The sequence below is a fragment of the Kogia breviceps genome, chromosome 3, assembly GCF_026419965.1.
Source record: "Kogia breviceps isolate mKogBre1 chromosome 3, mKogBre1 haplotype 1, whole genome shotgun sequence".
In the NCBI taxonomy this organism is placed as follows: Eukaryota; Metazoa; Chordata; class Mammalia; order Artiodactyla; family Physeteridae; genus Kogia; species Kogia breviceps.
The window spans coordinates 144,308,804-144,330,567 of NC_081312.1; the positions used below are offsets into that span (position 1 = coordinate 144,308,804).

Sequence of the window (21,764 nt, forward strand, 5' to 3'; positions counted from 1 at the left end):
GGTTAACAATCCGCCTGCCAAAGCAGGGGACACGGGTTTGAGCCCTGGTCCAGGAAGATCCCACATGCCGCGGAGCAACTAAGCCAGTGTGCCACAACTACTGAGCCTGCATGCTGCAACTAATGAAGCCCACGCACCTAGAGCCTGTGTTCCACAACGAGAAGCCACCACAACGAGATGCCCGTGCACCGCAACAAAGAGTAGCCCCCACTCGCCGCAACTAGAGAAACCCCATGCTCAGCAACAAAGACCCAACGCAGCCAAAGATAATAAATAAATAAATAAAACTTTGAAAAAAACAAAAAAGAGTTAGTGAATATTCATTTTCCTACAATCAAAACATTTCCCATGTTGCAGTCCCACTACTATCTTGGGAAAGGATTGTTTGTGTCCTTTAACCTGCCTTTAGCATCTCAAAAGCCAGTCTTGGTGGGAGAGATCATAGAGTTTTGAGGCCCAAAAAGGAAAGTGGGCAGGAATTCCCACCTTCTGACCTCAGGGATTTGTGGGAAGACTAGGAAAAGGGATCTAGTGAAGTGGTCAGCATCTTCTCTTCCTTTGACCTCCTCTTCTGGAAGGAAGCCACCTCTTGAGCCACCCTGTGCCAACCTGGGGTACAGTGGCATCAAAATACCAGTTTGTATTACCATCAACACAGTATGAAAATACCTCTCTCCTCACAGCTAACAAGTATTTGATTGTACTTTTAAATTTCTGCCAATCTCACAGGTGAAAACTGGCATCTCAGTGCAAGTTTTAACTTGGATTTCTCTTAAAAGTGAGAGTGATTATCTTATCATATGTTTAAGGGAAATTTTTATAGCTTTTTGTGAGAACTGTCCATGTCTTTTTACCTATTTTCTATTAGGGTCTCTTTCTATTTTGCCTTTACATGAGGGATATTAGCCCTTTATCTGTGATATATAATGCAGTATTTTCTCCCAGTTTTATATCTTTTTGGCTTTGTTATTAGTGGGGTTTCTGCCATGCAAAAGTCTTACTTTAAATTTTTATAAAGTCAAATTTACCAATCTTTCCTTTGTTGCACCTGGATTTTGAGTCACAGAAAACCTTTCCTTACACCCAGGTTACAGAAGAATCCACCCATGTTTTCTTTTTGTATTCATATAGTTTCATTCTTAATAAGATCTCTGGTCATTTGCTGTTTATTTTTCTGTATGATGTGAGGTATGAATTTAATTTTATCTTTTCCCAAATGGTTAACCATTTCTTAAAATGGTTATCCCATTTGTTCCCTCTGAAAAGCCACGTTTATCATGTACTAAATCTCCATAAGTCTTGGGTCTATATCTCAGTTTTCCTATTCAATTCCACTCTTCTGTCTACAGGATATTAAACAAAAATCTAATCTGCAAAATTAGACTAGATGTAGCTTAAAAGTCCTTCCATTCTAACAGTACAGAGGCTCCTCAAAAAACTAAAAACAGAAATGCCATATGATCCAGCAATCCCACCCCTGGGCATATATCTGGACAAAACTATAATTCAAAAATATACATGCACCCCTATGTTCATAGCAGCACTATTCACAATAGCCAAGACATGGGAGCAACCTAAAGGCCCATCAACAGATGAATGGATAAAGAAGTTGTGGAATATGTGTATGTGTGTGTGTACGTACACACACACACACACACACACACACACACACACACACAATGGAATATTAGTCAGCCATAAAAAAGAATGAAATAATGCCATTTGCAGCTACATGGAGGGACCTAGAGATTATCATACTAAGCGAAGTAAGCCAGAAAGAGAAAGACAAATACCACGATATCACGTATATGTGGAATCCAAAGTATGACACAAATGAACTACGTATGAAACAGAAACAGACTCACAGACATAGAGAACAGACTTGAGGTTGCCAAGGGCGGGGCAGGGGGAGGGGGAAGAGGAGGGTTGGGAGTTTGGGACTAGCAGATGCAAACTATTATATATAAAATGGATAAACAACAAGGTCCTATTGTATAGCACAGGGAACTATATTCAATATCCTGTAATAAACCATAATGGAAAAGAATACAAAAAAGAATATATATAGTCTTTGAATCATTGAATCACTCTGCTGTACACCAGAAACTAACACAACATTGCAAATCACTGTACTTCAATTAAAAAAAAAGATTCCTTCCATTCTATATTCAACTCTTAGTTAAAAAGAAACTTACTCCACATCCATAGTCAGTCACTCTTAAGTGACAAGCTAAAACTAACTGGTCTAATTGTATACAATTGACAATGATTATTAGGATTTGCTGATTTACAAATATTACCTTGAAACTTTTGTCCATCCACTGATAGCTAACAGAACCACCAGACAGATACTGACTTATGGTGAAGGGCAACATTATTTAATTAAATGTACTTCAACAGTTTTCTTAACTCTAAGCATAAACATTTCATAGCTCCTCCACACCTTTCAATATCGATTTTACCATGATATTCACAGGCTTATTATCAGATTTAATAAAAGTCATATAGAGAAAAAGTAGCAAAATAAAGACCATAACAGTATTTCCACTTCTGTATTTCTAAAACATCAGTCATACTGATAACGTAATATACATCATTTTCTCTCCTGCTCCTATGAGCTGTCCCTGCTTAGCCAAACCCAATCCATCTTCCTCTCACCTACTTAAGCAATTCTCCCTCTCCTTGTGTCATCAGTTCTTTTTCTTTCTATCGACTCATTCCCACAATCCTATAACATGCTATTAACTCTCAATCTTTTTTTTTTCTTTTTTTTTTTTTTTTTTTTGCTGTATGCGGGCCTCTCACTGTTGTGGCCTCTCCCGTTGCGGAGCACAGGCTCTGGACGCGCAGGCCTAGCGGCCATGGCTCACGGGCTTAGTTGCTCCACAGCATGTGGGATCTTCCCGGACCAGGGCACGAACCCGTGTCTCCTGCATCGGCAGGCGGATTCTCAACCACTGCGCCACCAGGGAAGCCCTAACTCTCAATCTTAAAAAAAAGATTAAAAACTTAAAACTGCTTTTGACCCACTTACCTCTCCACACCACCACAAAGCTACACCCCTTTTCTATCTTTCCCACAAGAGCAAAACTATTGGGTAAAGGGCCTTATTCCTGCTGTCTCTAACTTCTTTACTTCCACTCTTCCACAAACTCCCTCCCACTAGACTTTTGTCCCTGCCACTCTACCACAACTGCTTCTTTTGGAGTTGTTAAATCAAATGGTCAACTCTTAATCCTCATCTTAACTTACCCGTCAGCAGCATTTAATACTGTTAGTAGGCCCTCTTCCTGAAACACTCTCTTCTTTTACCTTCCATGATTCCATACTTGCCTGGTTTCCTCCTCTATTTCTTGACATGCCTTCTCAAGTATCTCTTGCTCATCACCCTAACTTCTAAATGTTGAAGTACATACACAGTCCTTTGATCTCTTCTTCATCTAAATTCACTCTGATCCCATGACTTTAAATTCCATATATACTCAGATGTGTATAATTCAGTAGTTTTTAGTATAATCACAGCTATGCAACCATCAAATCACCACTATCAGTTTTAGAACATTTTCATCACACTACACCCCCAAGAAACCCATATCCATTAGCAGTCACTCCTCTTCCCACAATCTACCAACCCAAAACTCAGCCTAGATAACCACTAATCTACTTTTCCATCTTTATAAATTTGGCTATTTTGGACATTTCATATATGAATTGTACACCTTAAATGTGTGAACTGTGTGGTATGTGAATTATATCTCAATGAAGTTGTTATAAAAGAAGTGAATTACCTATACTTGATGACTAATAAGTTTTTTTCCCACCACTAATATATCTGTGACCATTACTAAATATCACTAGTAAGAATGCAAGTTGGGCACAACTCTTTTGGAAGGGACTTTGGCAGTATCTAACAAAACTACATATGCATTTGCTTTTTGACCCAGTGGTTCCACTTCTGGAAATTTCCCTTGAAAATGTGCCTCCAGAAATACAAGGATACATATGAACAAGATTCTTCGTTGCAGCATTATTTGTAATTGCAAAATGTAGAAACAATATAAATGTCAATACAAAGAAGAGTGACTCCCAAGTTGGGATCTCCAGTTCACATATCTACCTGGTATCCCAGAACAGAATATCCAATTACCTACTAATATCTCCCCCTGGATGTCTAACAGGCATTTAACTTGTCTGAAAGTAGATTCCCAATCTTATTTCTTTAAAAAAAAAAAAAAAAAAAAAAGGATGTGTTCCTCCTTCAGTCTTCCCATTCTCAATTAATAGCTACTATTCTTTCTGTTGCTGAGGCCTAACACCTATCAGTCCTACTTTCAATGTACATTTAAAATTTAACCACATGGGGCTTCCCTGGTGGCGCAGTGGTTGGGGGTCCGCCTGCCGATGCGGGGGTCACGGGTTCGTGCCCTGGTCCGGGAGGATCCCACATGCCGCGGAGCGGCTGGGCCCGTGAGCCGTGGCCGCTGGGCCTGCGCGTCCGGAGCCTGTGCTCCGCGGCGGGGGAGGCCACGGCAGTGAGAGGCCCGCATACCACAAAAAAAAAAAAGTAAAATTTAACCACATGTTCTGTAGCCTCCTAATTGGTCTCTTCTTTCTACTATGCTCTACACAGCAGCCAAGAAGATACTGTTAAAGCATTGTCAGATGTCATTCCCTTCAACAGCATCCCATTTCACTCAGAGTAAAAGTCAAAGCCATGTTACTACGCTTCCAGATGGCTCCTATTTGTTTCAAATTAATTGAAAAGCAATCTAATTCATCTTAGGTTAGTGCTCTAAGAGTAATACTATATGAATGGATCGAAAAGAAAATAACGGGGGCCAGCTTTTTAAACTATTTCTAATTAAACCCAAGCCAAAGAAATAGAGATCAAAATTATATTCCTGTTTAGTACCAATGAGTAGCTCAAAAATTGATATATATTTTTATCTAGCTCAAGAGAAGTTCCTCGATTAACTAGCTTAATATGAAACAACACACACTTTCTGGCAATTCAACTATGGTTTCTGTGTTCAAATTTCCTCAGGTAAGAAGAGCTCCAATGGATAGATTATCTGCCCTGACACTTGACCTCAATTTTTTACCCTAGTGAGGGGCTGAGCTGAAAACCCTGGGGCAGTGCCCCTACCCAATTCTCAGTAATGAACATCCTCTCTCCCTTTATGAATTTTTTTTGAACCCAGAACAAATCCTAACCAGTTGGTTCCCCACTTCCTCTCCTCTGAGTTTAGCCAAATCCTTTATATGTAAAGGTCAACAAAAAGCCAAGAGTATCGCAGTGAGGAAAGAGACACATCTGGTCCTCGGCATACAACTCTGCCTATCCTCGTCACTCAATGAACTAGACAGATTCACAAACACAAAAGACTGAGAGGAAGCCAGAGTTAAAAAAAAAAAGGCTCAAACAAGAACCATGAGTTTCACGAACTATACAGAACTCAACAAATTAGTAAACTAATTATGTTCCATCCAGTACCAACGAATGTCCTTGACAAGAATTTAACTGATGAACCCAGGTCTGCGCTCTCAATAACCGAAAGGTATGATTTAAATTTTTTTCCCCTTACATTTACAGAAAAGGCTTCCTCACATCAGGACAGGTTAGGATGTATTCAAAAGAATGTTCCTTATCACAGCATATAAGAGTTTAATATAGCAATATCACTATCAATAATTATAAATTCAATCAACTAAATCCATTTATGCCAAAAACATTTATATTATTAATTAATAAGTACTTGATATACCTTTAATTCACAATTGGCTCGCTTTAAATTTCATGTTCAAACACATTTAATATATATAAGCCATTTACTTTGATATTTTTCAAATAAATTTTGCTATCACACGCGAAAAAAACAAAAGTGTTTAAAAAAATTTTAATATCAAAGTCACCTGAAGGAGAAATGACAACAGTCCATATATTTCATACTCATATATCAAGTGACTGCAATCAACTATACCCAGAGACAATGAGAGAAATAGCCCAGAAAAAGAGTTTAAACAAAGCCCACCCGCTCTTCTCCACAAGAGGCATGAAAATCACTCCCAGGCTTACTTTCAAATAGCAACAAAGTCTCTGATTTTAACAATACTTACCTCATTAACCACAGGTCAGTTTTTAGCAGGTTAGGTTAGAGAGCTGAATAAAGATTTTACAACATAAGAAAAGCCAAAACTTGGTTAGTCCTGTTAAAAACTGAGAAACTGAGAAATTACTATAGGTAACAAGGAAATAAAATATTTAAATGCCACATATAAACATACAGTAATCAGGAAAAGATTCACATAGAGTCAAACAACCCTATCAACCTTCATCATAATACAATACACCATCATGCTATTAGAGCAAAGTACAACAAATATCCATGACTGTAACCCTGACAAAGATAGACACTTGGTAAGCTTTAAGAAAATAATAAAATTTATAATACACTTTATAAAGATTTTAATCAAAACAATTAAAACAAAGTATTACTTTTTTAAGAAAATTCATCTAAATACAACTCATGCTATCAAAAACAATAAAGAATTATATGTAAATCATTAAACATCAAAGCATTTTCCATAATGATTAACTACAGAGCTTCTTTACTCCACCTATACTAAGGGACTAACAACTATCCTGTGAATGATGATTATCCCTAAAGTTTTATCAGACCCAAAGGACACTGGCACTCCCCTAAGGCCCTAGGCATTTCCCCTAGACCTGTTCAGTAAACAAAAGCAAAGGGCTAAATGTGAATTTTGAACTTAATTAGGTACTTTAGATATTTCTTCAATGAAAAATTACTTTTAAAAATAAAGGTTGAAGTTTAACATTTCTAGGTATAAAATGCATGCAAATAACTAATGGATTCTTTTTCAGACAGAATAATAAAATAATCCTAAAATACCTGATTCAGCAGGTGGCTTTTTACCTCCCTCTTCAGTCACAGATTAGAGGGAGAAAATCTTTTAAGAGTTTTTATAATACCAAAAATTTCCTATTTTATATTGATCTAGTCTAAAAAGTGGGAATTGTATTTTACATCTGCAGACAATAGTGCTGCTTAAAACTGGGCTATCATTTCAATAGCTTCTAATAAACCAAACAGCAAAACTTCCATCTGGTCTCAGGAATGGCTTTCCTTAAAAGTTTTACCAGCATATTGGAAAAAGAAATAGAAAAGAACAACAAAATCAACATATAGAAAGATTCAAGCTAGTCATTCATACATGAGGAAACTGAGTGTAATACAGAAATGACATGTATGTCCCATTCTCAACTGTGGTTTCACATAAGAATTAAGCCCTAGTACCCTAAGTCATTCACTGAATGTACTCAATTTACTTGTTTCCTAGGCATTAAAAATTATACCAACTATGTACCATTCTTGGGAGAACTGAGAAAAGTCATCCAAACCATTTTCTGGGTTCTTCAGTTTAGATGAAGAATTGTGGTTGCCGGCAACTAATAGTACACATGCTGCAACTAAGAAGTCCTCATGCTGCAACTAAAAGGTCCCACATGCCGCAACAAAGGATCCCGTGTGCCACAACAAAGATCCCACGTGCCACAACTACGACCCGGTGCAGCCAAAATAAACAAATAAATATTTTTTAAAAAAATGAATTGTGGGGCTTCCCTGGTCGCACGGTGGTTGGAAGTCCGCCTGCCGATGCAGGGGACACGGGTTCGTGCCCTGGTCAGGGAGGGTCCCACATGCCACAGAGCAGCTGGGCCCGTGAGCCATGGCCGCTGAGCCTACACGTCCGGAGCCTGTGCTCCGCAACGGCAGAGGCCACGGCAGTGAGAAGCCCGCGTACCACAAAAAAAAAAAAAAAAATTGTAGTTGGGAAAAGATCTATACAAATTATTAGCCCTGGGAACAAGCATTAAAAATAACACAGTATCCTCGAGATAATACATTGTTTATGGTGACTATATATACAACCTATTAAAAAGCTAAACAGTCTATTATTTGAACATAATTTTTGAACATTAACATAGTTCAAATTAAAACCATTAATGAATTAGTTTTCACTAAGTCTAGCCATGTGTCTGGTCCTTTATTATAAGACACAAGAGGGCACAATTCCTGACCACAAAAAGCTTATTACTAAAAAAAACTGGTCCAACCCACAACACAAAACACATTTAAAAAACGTGTAAAATCATATTGTTATAAATGATTCAATATGTAAATTCTAATGAAGAGTTTGGGAAGGAAAAGATTCCTGGAGGTTACAGTAGACAGGGAAAGCTTAATAACAAAAGTGAAACCTGAGAAGGAAATTCTGAGATGAGTAGTGTTTGGAAAGAAAAATGAGAAGGCATGCTATGCAGGAGTGTTGGCCCAGAAGCAGGACTGAACATCCACAAGAGCAAAACCATGATGAAGGTTGAGATTAAGAGTGGAGAATAGAGAGAGAGAGAAAAAAAGGAAAGTTGGTCAGATAAGGATCTTGAAAACAGTAGGCAGATCATGGAGTTTGAGGATTTATTTTTGTTTTTCACTAGTTCTTAAACAATACCAAATTCTGAACTAAGTACTTTGTACTGATTTTTATCTACTCTACTTTTAATATCAGAACCCATTAGTATTAGAACACATTACACAACGATGATTTTACCAAAAATTGAGACAATTTTAGGCCAGCCAAAACATCACAAAGCACATGCCTGGAAACATATTCCCGAAACAGCATACATATGATAAGAAAACCTCATGTAAATATTTGTTTTGAAGGAAGATTAGCATTGAGGGGGAAACAAAATATATTTGCCCTCAAGTTAAAGCTAAAAGCGAAATGCTTATTTTCCTTGACTGCTGGCCGACAGTTGTGTGCTTATTGCTGACTGGATCCTTTCCTATCAAAACACCCAGCACTTCAAAAGACCCAACCACTCTGCCAAGATTTCTGCCTTCAAAGAGCTTTTGTTGCCATGGCAATCTCATGTTCTCCGGGAACCAAGTTAGCGGCACCCTACCATACATATATGAACAATGTTCAAACTCTGGCTGATTCCTCCTTGAAACACAGGGTATATATCCTGTCACAACTGTACCAATTTTCACTTGCTCTAATACAGGAATCAACATTACCTGACAGTTCATAGAGAACCAGGGTTACTTCAGAATAAACAGATGCATCCAGAAAGAGGGAGGGCAGGTTGAGAGTGGGAACCCTCTTTCATATTATAAAGCAGATGTCCTAAAGCATGAAGGCCAACGAAATAAAACACTGAGTCCAACTCAAATTTGATCAAAGATTTCTCCCTTTTCAAATATCTCAAAACACTTTTCCTAAAAAAATTTAAAGCAAAGATAAAAACAGTACAGGCATAGTACTTTGGTTAAGAATGTCTCCTACACTGACGGAAGATTTAACACCTTATCAAAACAAAGCTAAATTCTGCCTAGAATTAAAGCTTTCCTTAGGAAGAAATAGTAGAGGCTCTAAAACCATTTCCATAGTACACTCTGTCAAAATTTCATAGAAATATATTTGCTAATAAATGACACATGTGGAAAAACTACAGTCAGAGTTCGAGGGTACGTTTCCAGATGTAAAATACTTCTGACCTAAAGAAATTGTTTTTTCATCTCTATTCAACTTATACCACACCACATTCTCAAATCGAGTAAGCTGTCATTTCTATACTGTAGTAGTCCTCAAGTTAACAGCAAAGACCATGACAATCATATCCAAAATTCAAGTAGTGTGAAAGAGCAATAAAAGCAATGACCTGCTACGATTCTGAAAATAATCTCATTTTAAGAACTATATGTGTTCCCAGAAAATAGAAGTTACAGAGTACTTAAATGCTGAATTATCTTTTGCAATTGATTTTCATTACAATTTCAGAAAATGATCCTACTACAGAGGGTAAAAAAAATTAGCCTCAACCTGCTTCAAATAAACATTCAATTCATGGAAAGTTCTAAGATATTTTTTCCAATATACAGGCTATGAGCATTTAATTTTTCTATACCAACTTTGTCAAACAGTCCAGACTCTTTACGCTTGTAAAGTAATTTTAATGCACACATATTAGTGAACACAATTCACTTCCACTTCATTAGGGGTTCTGAATTCCTGAAAGTGAAGCTGTTTATAGTATCATTCCAAATATTTGTAGAATTCCAGAGCTGAAAGAGAGTTAAAGATGTCTCAAGTGTTCCAAATTTGTATAAGAAAGTAACCTGAGAGATTTATTAACAACCTCCTCTTTCTTTTCAAAATGAGGCCCAGGTAGGTTACATCATTAACTGCAAGAATTTTCTCCTGCTTGATGCTGTGTTTTTTGGTTTTTGTTTTTATATAATTATATTCTAGTTTCTCTCTTTATATTTCTGAGATATTGTCCTTAATATGGATTAAAATGTCTATTGCTTCCAATGCCATAAAGTTGTCTTTTTTCTTTAAAGGTAGTTGTCTAACATGAGTTAAAGGTCAGTGACCCAAAAGACTAAAGGCTACTAAGAACGAAAAAAGTTGTAAGAGACCCGTTATCAAATACAGAAAAATCTGGAGTGGAGTTTAAACCCCAGTACCTAGTATTTTGCAAAGCAGCATTAACAAAGAGCAAACCCATCACGTCAGGTATGCACAGTGAATGTCGGAGCTATTTCATGTAGAGAGCAATGTCCAACGGTTAAATAAGAACTGTTGAAGAGTTATCTATGAATGTTAGTTAACTAGCTGGCTTCATGAAATATGGAAGCAAGAATCCAGCTTTTATAGGAGAAATACCTTGCATACTTAGGAAACCAATTTTCTTCAGTCCAATCTATTGTAAATTGAGAAATTGGGGACAGTTTAATCAATATTTAAGTTTCTTGTTTTGACTTGGCTGTTTAATCTACTTAAGTGTTAAGAAAGAATTTCATATTCAAGTGTCAAATGCTTATGCTATTACATGGTTAGTTATGCTTGTTACTGTTTAATACACACCTTACAAAATAGTAAGAGAAACTGACACTCTGAAAACAGCTAAAACCAACCACTAAAGCTGTGGCTTTCAATTTTTTTTTAAGCCACAATCCACTCACTGTTAAATACATTTTATATCACCACCTAGTGTACACAAATGTATATTTAAATAACAAACCAATTTTACAAAAACAATCCTCTAAGTACATGTGATACTGTTCCATTTCTTTATCATGCTCTGTGAGATCCACTAAAGTGATTTCTTAACCCACTAATGGGTAATGATCTGCACTTTGAAAATGATGGAAAGTTAAGTTAGTTACTGACACAAAGCCTCAAGAAGAACAGTTTTCACAAGCATTCATTCCCCACGTATCTATTAACACTATGTACACAATACTACCTGTTTAACTGTACTGTGCTAGACACTGTACCGTAAGATTTTGAGACTGCTTATACAAATTTAACTATAGAGTCTTGTACTAGTGGTTTTTATTTTAACAATAAGGTTAGTTACATTAAGGGGGAAAAGACAGTCAGTCATGTTAGCCCATTTACTCACTGAGTTTTTTTAATAGGTTTTTTTCCTATAACATGTCTATAAGAATCCAAAAATGTTTATATTTCTATTATTAGTATAGTATACATATTCTCTCTCCTGTTAGATATATAAAGCTACACTGCCACATCCAATACATCTTTATTATCCTCAAAGCACTTAGCACAGTGTTGAACATACAGTAAGTACTTATTTACTGAACTAATGGTTTTATCTAATCTCAAAAATTAGTTTATATCTCAGAGAATTAGGATAAGGCACAACAAAATAGCTTTGTGTTAACAAAAGTACTTTGGGATATAGCTATTAAAATACCTTAAATCTCAGAGCAAATCTCTGAAAGTCTAAATTTTGCTCCATGCATTTGTAAAGACATCTGAAATTACTTAAAACAGAACTTAATTGCAAAAATGACTCACACCAAATTCTACAATGCAGTTATTATTAATAAAATGACTATTAAAAGAGTAAATGTGTACTAGTTAGGAAATTTTAATTTAATCATTTCCTTTCTCTAGCAAGTGAATATGTCCAACTCAAATTCTTTTTTAGATAAGTCAGAATACAAATAAATTACATATTTGACAAATGCATTTTCAAACTTTACAACTCAGAGACAGTGATTTCATTTGCAAAAGAGATATACACTCTATTTTATAGTAGTTATTTATTTTGATTTTTTCAGATTAATTTTGTCATGTCAAAAAACTGAATAATAATCCTTCTATTTCTTTTTAAGACCAAAGTTAACTGAAACAAATGCCTGTGAACATCTATTCAATATCTGCTTGCATCACCAAAGCATGACATGACCTGTTTTTAAACAACTGTATTAAACAGTAACAAGCATAACTAACCATGTAATAGCATAAGCATTTGACACTTGAATATGAAATTCTTTCTTAACACTTAAGTAGATTAAACAGCCAAGTCAAAACAAGAAACTTAAATATTGATTAAACTGTCCCCAATTTCTCAATTTACAATAGATTGGACTGAAGAAAATTGGTTTCCTAAGTATGCAAGGTATTTCTCCTATAAAAGCTGGATTCTCGCTTCCATATTTCATGAAGCCAGCTAGTTAACTAACATTCATAGACAACTCTTCAACAGTTCTTATTTAACCGTTGGACATTGCTCTCTACATGAAATAGCTCCGACATTCACTGAGGAAAGGGGAGCACTATTTTTTGTTAGATTGTAAGTTAGCTCAACTATGCCACTCCACATCTCACCTGGTAGAATGACTGGAAATCTAGTTTAAGTTTTCAGGATATAAGTTCATTCTACTTTTAGGGTGTTGTAGCCTCTCTATGGATGAATGCATATTCATAGTCTATTAGGTTTGCAACAGAAATTAGTCTTATATCCCATACAGAATGTCAGGCTCAAGTAAGTGCATGAATATTTTTTGAATAAACAAGTATTTAAGCACCTACTGCATGCCAGGCACTGTCTTAGGCCTGTGAATACAAAGGGTCCAGAACATTATCAATCAGAATGCCACAAGAAACAAACAATTCAAAATAAGACATAACACAACAAGCCAGAAATTTCTCACCATGCTATAATGCAGAGAAAAGAGCAATGAAGCTGAAACCCAGTCCCAGTTTCACAATCCACTATATAAGTTATATAGATTTGGTTAACTCAAAATTAACAAGCTAGATGCCTTTGTGTAAACAGAAATATATAAGCTTAACTTAAACATAAACTTAATTTTTATGTTTATGGCAAAAACAAAACATAAATCTAATTACACTTTTTATGTGAGCTTTTATTACATATATAAGTACACTCCATATTGGGCTGGCCAAAAAGTTCGTTTGGTTTTTTTCTGTAACATCTTACAGAAAAAAACCAAACGAACTTTTTGGCCAACCCAATATAACAATACACAGCCTAGTGAAGTACAGTCCAACAGAACTTTCTACAATGATGGAAATATTCTATACTTGTACTCTCCAATATGGTAGCCACTAGATATATGTGGCTATTAAGTACTTAGAATGTGGCTAGTGCAACTGAGGAAATGAATTTTATTTTTTAAAACTAATTTAGGGACCTCCCCGGTGGTCCAGTGGTAAAGAATCCACCTTGCAATGCAGGGGACATGGGTTCAACCCCTGGTCGGGGAACTAAGATCCCACACACCACAGGGCAACTAAGCCCATGCACCACAACTACTGAGCTCACACGCCTCAACGAGAGAGCCCGCATGCCACAAACTACAGAGCCCATATGCTCTGGAGCCCATGCACCATAACTACAGAGCCCACGTGCCGTCGAGCCTGCAGGCCACAACTAGAGGGAGAAAACCCTCAGGCCGCAACTAGAGAGAAGCCTGAGCACAGCAATGAAGCGAGTACATGCCACAACAAAAAAGATCCCACATGCCTCAATGCAGATCCTATGTGCTGCAATTAAGACCCAACACATCCAAAAATAATAATAAAGAAAATAAATATTAAAAACAAACAAAAAAACTAACTTAAATATAAACAGGCAGAAGTTCTGTTGCCAGTAAAGACCGAGTCATAGGCAATAATAGGGACTGCATTTACACTCATGCCTGAAAAAAGCATAAAATGGAGAAAATAAATGACACAACAATTTTCAAGACACTGGACAACAGGCGACAAAGGACAGTGATCTTTGAGAGTCAAGAAACAAATCAGAGGGCTTCCCTGGTGGCGCAGTGGTTGAGAGTCCGCCTGCCGATGCAGGAGACACGGGTTCGTGCCCTGGTCCGGGAAGATCCCACATGCCGCGGAGCAACTAAGCCCGTGGGCCATGGCCGCTAGGCCTGCGCGTCCGGAGCCTGTGCTCCGCAACGGGAGAGGCCACAGCAGTGAGAGGCCCGCATACCAAAAAAAAAAAAAGAAACAAATCAGATGAGCCCTACAAATGATCAAACTTACTGACATGAGAAAGTTCTCAAGCAGAGGTACTAGGGGGAAGTGAAGGTGGAGCCTGATAGACGCAGTGAATTCAGAACATGGACCTCACAGAAAAAGCAGGACGGAGAGCCAGAGAGCAGCACTGAGAGCAAGCAAACTCCTGCAAGAGGGTTCCCCTTCTATAATGATCAGCACATGCATGTAAGGAAACTACCTAAAGTTGGAGAAAGAATAACCCCAAAAGATAAAAAGTGTCAAGCACAGGGCCAGTGATAGTATCTGCTCCCAGGAGCAAGACTGAAAAATTTCATGAGTCTTGGGGCACTGGTAGAGTACATAAAACAGACTCCCTCAGTAGTGAGGAATAATCAGCCCCAGCCCAAGCACTACTCAGGACCCACCTAACAAATCTTAAAAAGACCAAAAAGGATTAAGATGTTTCAAAGTAACTTAACTACATCCAGAACAAGGTTCAAGAATAGCTTTAGTAATATAAAAATATACAGCACACAGCAAGGTAAAATCACAATAAAATTTGAAACCTAATAAAAAATTACTAGCCATAGAAAGAAGCAAAAAGGTACAAACCATACAGAGAGGGGAAAAATCAACTGACTCCAACCACAACTGACACTGATGTAAGAACCAACCAACCAGGATATTAAATCAGTTACTATAACTATTCCATATGTTCAGAAAATTTAGAGATGTGGAAGATATAAGAAGACACAAATCGGGGACTTCCCTGGTGGCACAGTGGTTAAGAATCTGCCTGCCAATGCAGGGGACACAGGTTCGAGCCCTGATCTGGGACAATCCCATGTGCTGTGGAGCAACTAAGCGCATGTGCCACAACTACTGAGCCTCCGTGCCACAACTACTGAAGCCCGCGCACCTACAGCCTGTGCTGTGAGAAGCCCGCGCACCACAACAAAGAGTAGCCCCCGCTCACCGCAACTAGAGGGAGCCCACACGCAGCAACGAAGACCCAAAGCAGCCAAAAATAAATAAATTTTTAAAAGCTTAAAAAAAAAGACACAAATCAAGCTTCTGGAGATGAAAACTATAATGTATGAGATGAAAATTACACAGAACAGGATTGATGGAAGGTTAAACATGGCAGAAGAAAAGGTAGTAATCTTGAAGACACAGCAGAACAATCCAATATTAAACACAAAGAGAAAAAAGGATTTTTTTTAATTAATGAAGAGAGCTGTGGCACAACTCCAAGAGTCCTTCTACCCAGATAACTGGAGTTTCTGAAGGTGAGGGGGCACAGTAAATTATCTGAAGAAAGTTTCCAAAATTTTCCCAAATTTGATGAAAATTATAAACTCACAGATCAAAGAAGTTCAACAAATACCAAGCAAAAGAAACATGAAGACATGCATACACCAAGTCATATAATCAAACTGCTCAAAGCCAGTAATTTTTTTTAATCTTAAAAGCAAACACAGAAAAAAGATACACATTACATAGAGAGAAACAAAAATAATGACATTAGATTCCACACTGGAAATTATAAAAGCAAGAAGACACTGGAGCAAATCTTTAAAATACTGAAAGAAAAAGCTACCCATCTAGAATTCTATACCTAGCAAAAATACTTTCTTAAAAACAAAGAACTACTCAAGAATTTTTGAGACATGCAAAAGCTGAAACGAATTCACTACCAACAGATCTCCACTATGAGAAATATTAAAGTTCTTCAAACACAAGGAAAATGATGCCAGATGGAAATGCAGATCTATACTAAGAAATAAAGAGCAATGGGAATGGTAACTTAATAAATGTATATGGGTTTCTCTTATTATTTAAATCTTTTTAAAAGATGATGGATTGGGCTTCCCTGGTGGCGCAGTGGTTGAGAGTCTGCCTGCCGATGCAGGGGACACGGGTTCATGCCCCGGTCCAGGAAGATCCCACATGCAGCAGAGCGGTTAGGCCCGTGAGCCATGGCCACTGAGCCTGCGTGTCCGGAGCCTGTGCTCCACAACGGGAGAGGCCACAACAGTGAGAGGCCCACGTACCGCAAAAAAAAAAAAAAAAAGACGATGGATTAAACAAAAATAACAAGGATCTGGTGTTGGATTTATTACATATGTAAAAGTAAAATGTACAGCAACAATAACACAAAAGCTGGGATGGGAGAAATGGATGTACACTATGGTAAGGTGCTTGAACTATACATGAAACGACACGGTATCCCTTAAGGTACATTAAGATAAGCTGAAAATGTATACTATAAATCCTAACACAACCACTAAATTAACAACAAAAAGTTTCTCCTAATAAGGTGACAGAATACAAAATAGAATCATAAATATACTCAATTTATCCTAAAAAGGCAGAAAAAGAAGAACAAAGAACATGTGAGATAAGTATCAATAGAAAACAAACAGCAAGATGGTGCATTTAACTCTAACCATATCAAACACCACATTAAAATTTCCAGTTTAAAAACAAAGATTTCAGACTGGGTAAAAATGTAAAACTCAATGTACATGCTGCCTAAAATAAAGGCACTTTAAATAGAAAAAAGTTAAAAACAAAAATAAGGAAAAAGTATACAATGCTAACACATCAAAAGAAAGCTGAAGTATATTTATTAATATCATGTAAATTTATGAGCAAAGAATATTAACAGGGATAAAGGAGGCCATTTCATAATGATAAAGCAGTCAACTCATCAAGAGGATATAAAAATCCTAAACATTAATGCACATAATAATAGAGCTTCAAAATATGTGTATACAAAATAATATAACTGCAAAGATAAATAAAAAACTCACAACTCTAGTCAGAGATTTCAATTCCCCTCTCTCAACAACTGGTAAATCAACCTAAACGAAAATCAGAAAGGATATAAAAGACCTGAACAATACCGTAAGCCAAAATGATCGGATTTAGAAAACACTCCACCAACCAACAGCAGAAGAACATCTGCCAAGTCAAACCATATTCCAGGCCATAAAACAAGACTCAGTACATTTAAAAGGACTCAATTCATACAAAGTATGTTCTCTGACCATAATGAAATTAAACTAGAAAGCAGCAACAGAAATATCCCTAAAATGATATTCTCCCCAAATATTTGTAACCTGAATAACAACCACTTCTAAATAATTCATGGGTCAAAGAAGAAATCAAAGAGAAATCAGAAAATATTTAACCTAAATGAAAATAACTACTCAACGTATCAAAATTTATGAAATGTTACTAAAGGAGTACTTGAGGAGAGGGGGGAATTTATAGTACTAATGACCTATATTAGAAAATAAGAAAAGTCTCAAATTAATGACTTCAAAATCTAAAACTTAAAAAGAAAAAATTACACCTGAAGTAAAGAGAAAGCAAATAATAAAATCACACCAGAAATCAAAGAAATGAGAAAATAAAATAAAATAAAGAAAACCACTGAATCCAAAGCTGGTTCTTTGAGAAGATCCGTAAAACTAATACACTTTTAGTCAGAGTGATCAAGGGAAAAAAGAAAGAAGAAACGAATTAGCAATATCAAGAATAAGAACAGTGACATTACTACAAATTCTACAAATATTAAAAGGATAATGAGCAAATATTATGAACTCTATTTCAACAACTTAAAAGACATAAACAACTTACATTCAACAACTTAAATGACATAAACAAATTCTTTGAGAAGTACAAACTACCAAAGTTTAAACAAGAAGAAATCAATCATCCAAGTAGCTGCATTTTTAGTTAAAAATCTTCCAACAAAAATAATCTCCAGACCCAGATGGTTTCACTGGTAACAACAAATATTTAAGGGAGAGATAATATCAATTATACACAAACTCTTCTGGAAAATTTAAAAAGAGGGAATACTGCCCAGCTTATTCTATGAATCCATCATTAACCTGGTGTCAAAATCAGACAAAAAAACATTAGGAGAAAAGAAAACTACCTATGTTCATCAACACGTGAAGAAATTTTAACAAATAAATTCCAACAACATATAAAAAGATTAATTCGGGCTTCCCTGGTGGCGCAGTGGTTGAGAATCTGCCTGCCGATGCAGGGGACACGGGCTCGTGCCCTGGTCCGGGAAGATCCCACATGCCGCGGAGCGGCTGGGCCCGTGAGCCATGGCCGCTGAGCCTGCGCGTCCGGAGCCTCTGCTCCGCAATGGGAGAGGCCACAACAGTGAGAGGCCCGCGTACCACAAAAAAAAAAAAAAAAAAAAAAAAAAGATTAATTCTTCATGACCACATGGGGCTTATCTGCATAACACAACTTGGTTTAACAATAAAAAATCAATCACTGTAACGCCCTCACATAGTAACAAATTAAAAAAGAAAAGCCATGTGATCATCTCTACAGATCCCAAAAAAGCATATGGCAAACCCAACGTCCATTCCTGGAAAAAACTCTCAGAAGTTTTAACAGAAGGAAACTTCCTCAGTCTAATAAATGGCACTACATTAAAGCCTACTGCTAGCATCACACCTAATGGTAAAAGACTAAATACTTTTCCTCTAAGATCCAAAACAAATCAAGTTGTTCTGTTCTCACTACTTCCATTCAAAATTAGACTAGCTGCAATAAAGTACAATCAGAAAAGAAAAAATAATAATAATAAAGGCATCCAGATTAGAAACCAAGAAGTAAAACAGCCTTCACTCACAGACTATATGACCATCAACAGCATATCTCTATAGAATGGAATCTACAAAAAAGTACTGGAATTTATAAGTTTTAAAAATCTATGCAGGACATCACATCAACACACAAAACTCAATTATACTTCTATATACTGGTAACTAACAATCAGAAACTGAATTTTAAAAACAATACCATAAGGGCTACCCTGGTGGCACAGTGGTTAAGAATCTGCCTGCCAATGCAGGGGACACGGGTTCGAGCCCTGGTCCAGGAAGACCCCACGTGCCGCGGAGCAACTAGGCCCATGGACCACAACTACTGAGCCTGCACTCTAGAGCCCAAAAGCCACAACTACTGAAGCCTGTGTGCCTACAGCCCGTGCTCCGCAACAAGAGAATCCACCACAATGAGAAACCCACGCACTGCAACGAAGAGTAGCCCCCGCTCACCTCAACTATGAGGCAGCCCATGCACAGCAACAAAGACCCAATGCAGCCAAAAATAAATAAATAAATAATTTAAAAAATTCTTTTAAAAAAATAATAAAATAAAAACAATACTATATATAACAGCATCAAGAAGTATGAAATACTTATAAATCTAATAATATATGTGAGACACCTATATAGAGATCACTATAAAATATTGCTCAGAGAAACTAAAATGATCTAAATAAACAAAATTATATTATCTTCCCATGGGGGTCAGAAAACTTGATATTGTCAAGATGTCATTTCTCCCCAAACTTATCTGTGGATTTAAAGCAATCTCAGTTAAAATCCCAGAAGGCTTTTCTTCTGTAGCAATTGACAAAACAGTACTAAAATGTATATGAAAATGCAGAGGACCTAAAATAACCAAACACTATAAAAGAACAAATTTAGAACAGTAACACTACCTGATTTCAAGACATATTACAAAGCTGCAGTAATCAAACAAGTGTGGTATTGCATAAAAACAGCCAAAGATCAATAGAAACACTATAAAGCACCAAAAAAGACACATAAATATATAGAAAAATTTTTATAAACATGCAGATGAATTCATTTGAGAATGAATAATCTTTTCAACAAATGGTGCTTTAACAGTTGAAAATCATATACAAAGAAATGAACTTCAAATCCATATCTCATACCATATTAAATAACAAACTCAAAATGGATCACAGACCTATATGTAAAACTAAATTTTAGAAGTTGCAGAAGTAAATACAAGGGAAAACTTTTGACCATTGGTTAGGTTAAGATTTCTTAGATAAGAACACCAGAAGGACAATCTGTAAAACAGTAACTTGATAAACTGAATCTCATCAAAAATAAGAACTTTTACTCTTCAAAACATACTCAAGAGAATGAAAAAAAACCACCCAGAAAGTGGGTGAAAATATCCATAAATCACATCTCATAAAGGACTTGCACCCAGATTATTTAAAGCAATCTCAAAACTTAGTAATAAGAAAATAATCTTATTTTAAAATAAACTTAGATGTGAAGATCCTTCACCAAACAAGATAAAAGATGGCAAGTAAGCACACAAAAAGATGCTCAATGTCATTAGTAATTAAGAAAATATGTATTAAAAACACAATGAGAGGGACTTCCCTGGTGGTGCACTGGTTAAGAATCTGCCTGCCAATGCTGGGTACATGGGTTCAAGCCCTGGTCCGGGAAGATCCCACAGGCCACAGAGCAACTAAGCCCAAGTGCCACAACTACTGAGCCTGCATGCCACAACTACTGAAGTGCGCACGCCTATAGCCCATGCTCCACAACGAGAGGCCACCGCAATGAGAAGCTCATGCACCACAACGAAGAGTAGTTCCCGCTCGCCGCAACTAAAGCCTGCGCACAGCAAAAAAGACCCAATGCAGCCAAAATAAATAAATTTATTTTTTAAAAAAACAAAAAGAACACACAAGATACCACGACACACCTATTAGAATGGCTAAAATTTAAAACAATGACCATACCAAGTGTATCCATACAAGGATGTAGAGGGACTGAAACTCATATACTCCAAGTAGGAATGTAAAATTAGATAACTAATGCAGAAAAAGTGTATGGCAGTTTCTTAAGCTTATAGATATCTACCATATAAATATCCACCCAAATATTTGTTTAAGAATGGTCATAAGAGCTTTTTTGTAATAATAAAAAATTGGACATAACCCAAGTACCCATCAAAAGGACAAGGGATAGACAAATTGTGGTACAGGAATTACCATTAAGCAATAAAAAAGAATAAAATATTGATACATGGATAAATCTCAAAATAATTATGCTGAGTGAAAGAAGCCAGACAAAAAGGACATTCTGTGTGGTTTTATTTATTTAAAAACTCTAGAAAATGAAAACTAATCTAGGCAGAAAAGATATACAAATGGGCATGTGAAAACTTTATAAAGGGATATACATATACATGTTCATTATCTTGATTGTGGTGATAGTTTCCTATTAAACTTTATACTTTAAATATGTGCTATTTATCGTAACTAGCTGCTAGAAATTTAGTCACATGTTGCCAGTGGCTACTGTAAAGTACATCTAAAGCCTCTCCCTTACCCAGTCTTCCCACTCACCATGCCTTCACCTAGTACACCAGCAAAAGATGCACCAACTCTCTGGACAGAAGTAGCTGTTTTAACCTCTACTTCGTGACACTTTAATCATTTCTATTAAGGCACTTTCCAGGTTGTACTGTTATTTACCTGTTCACATGACTGTCTTCCCCAACAAATTACA

General features: G+C 36.6%; 1 protein-coding gene and 1 pseudogene across 7 annotated transcripts in view; one reads left to right on the top strand and one right to left on the bottom strand.

Moving 5' to 3' along the window:
• TCF12 (transcription factor 12) overlaps positions 1-21,764 on the bottom strand; it is a 396,768-nt gene that overhangs the window by 346,371 nt on the left and 28,633 nt on the right. The gene's annotated exons all lie outside the window — the stretch shown is intronic.
• Positions 1-21,764, top strand: part of LOC136793732 (Krueppel-like factor 4 pseudogene) — a 125,752-nt pseudogene that overhangs the window by 97,662 nt on the left and 6,326 nt on the right.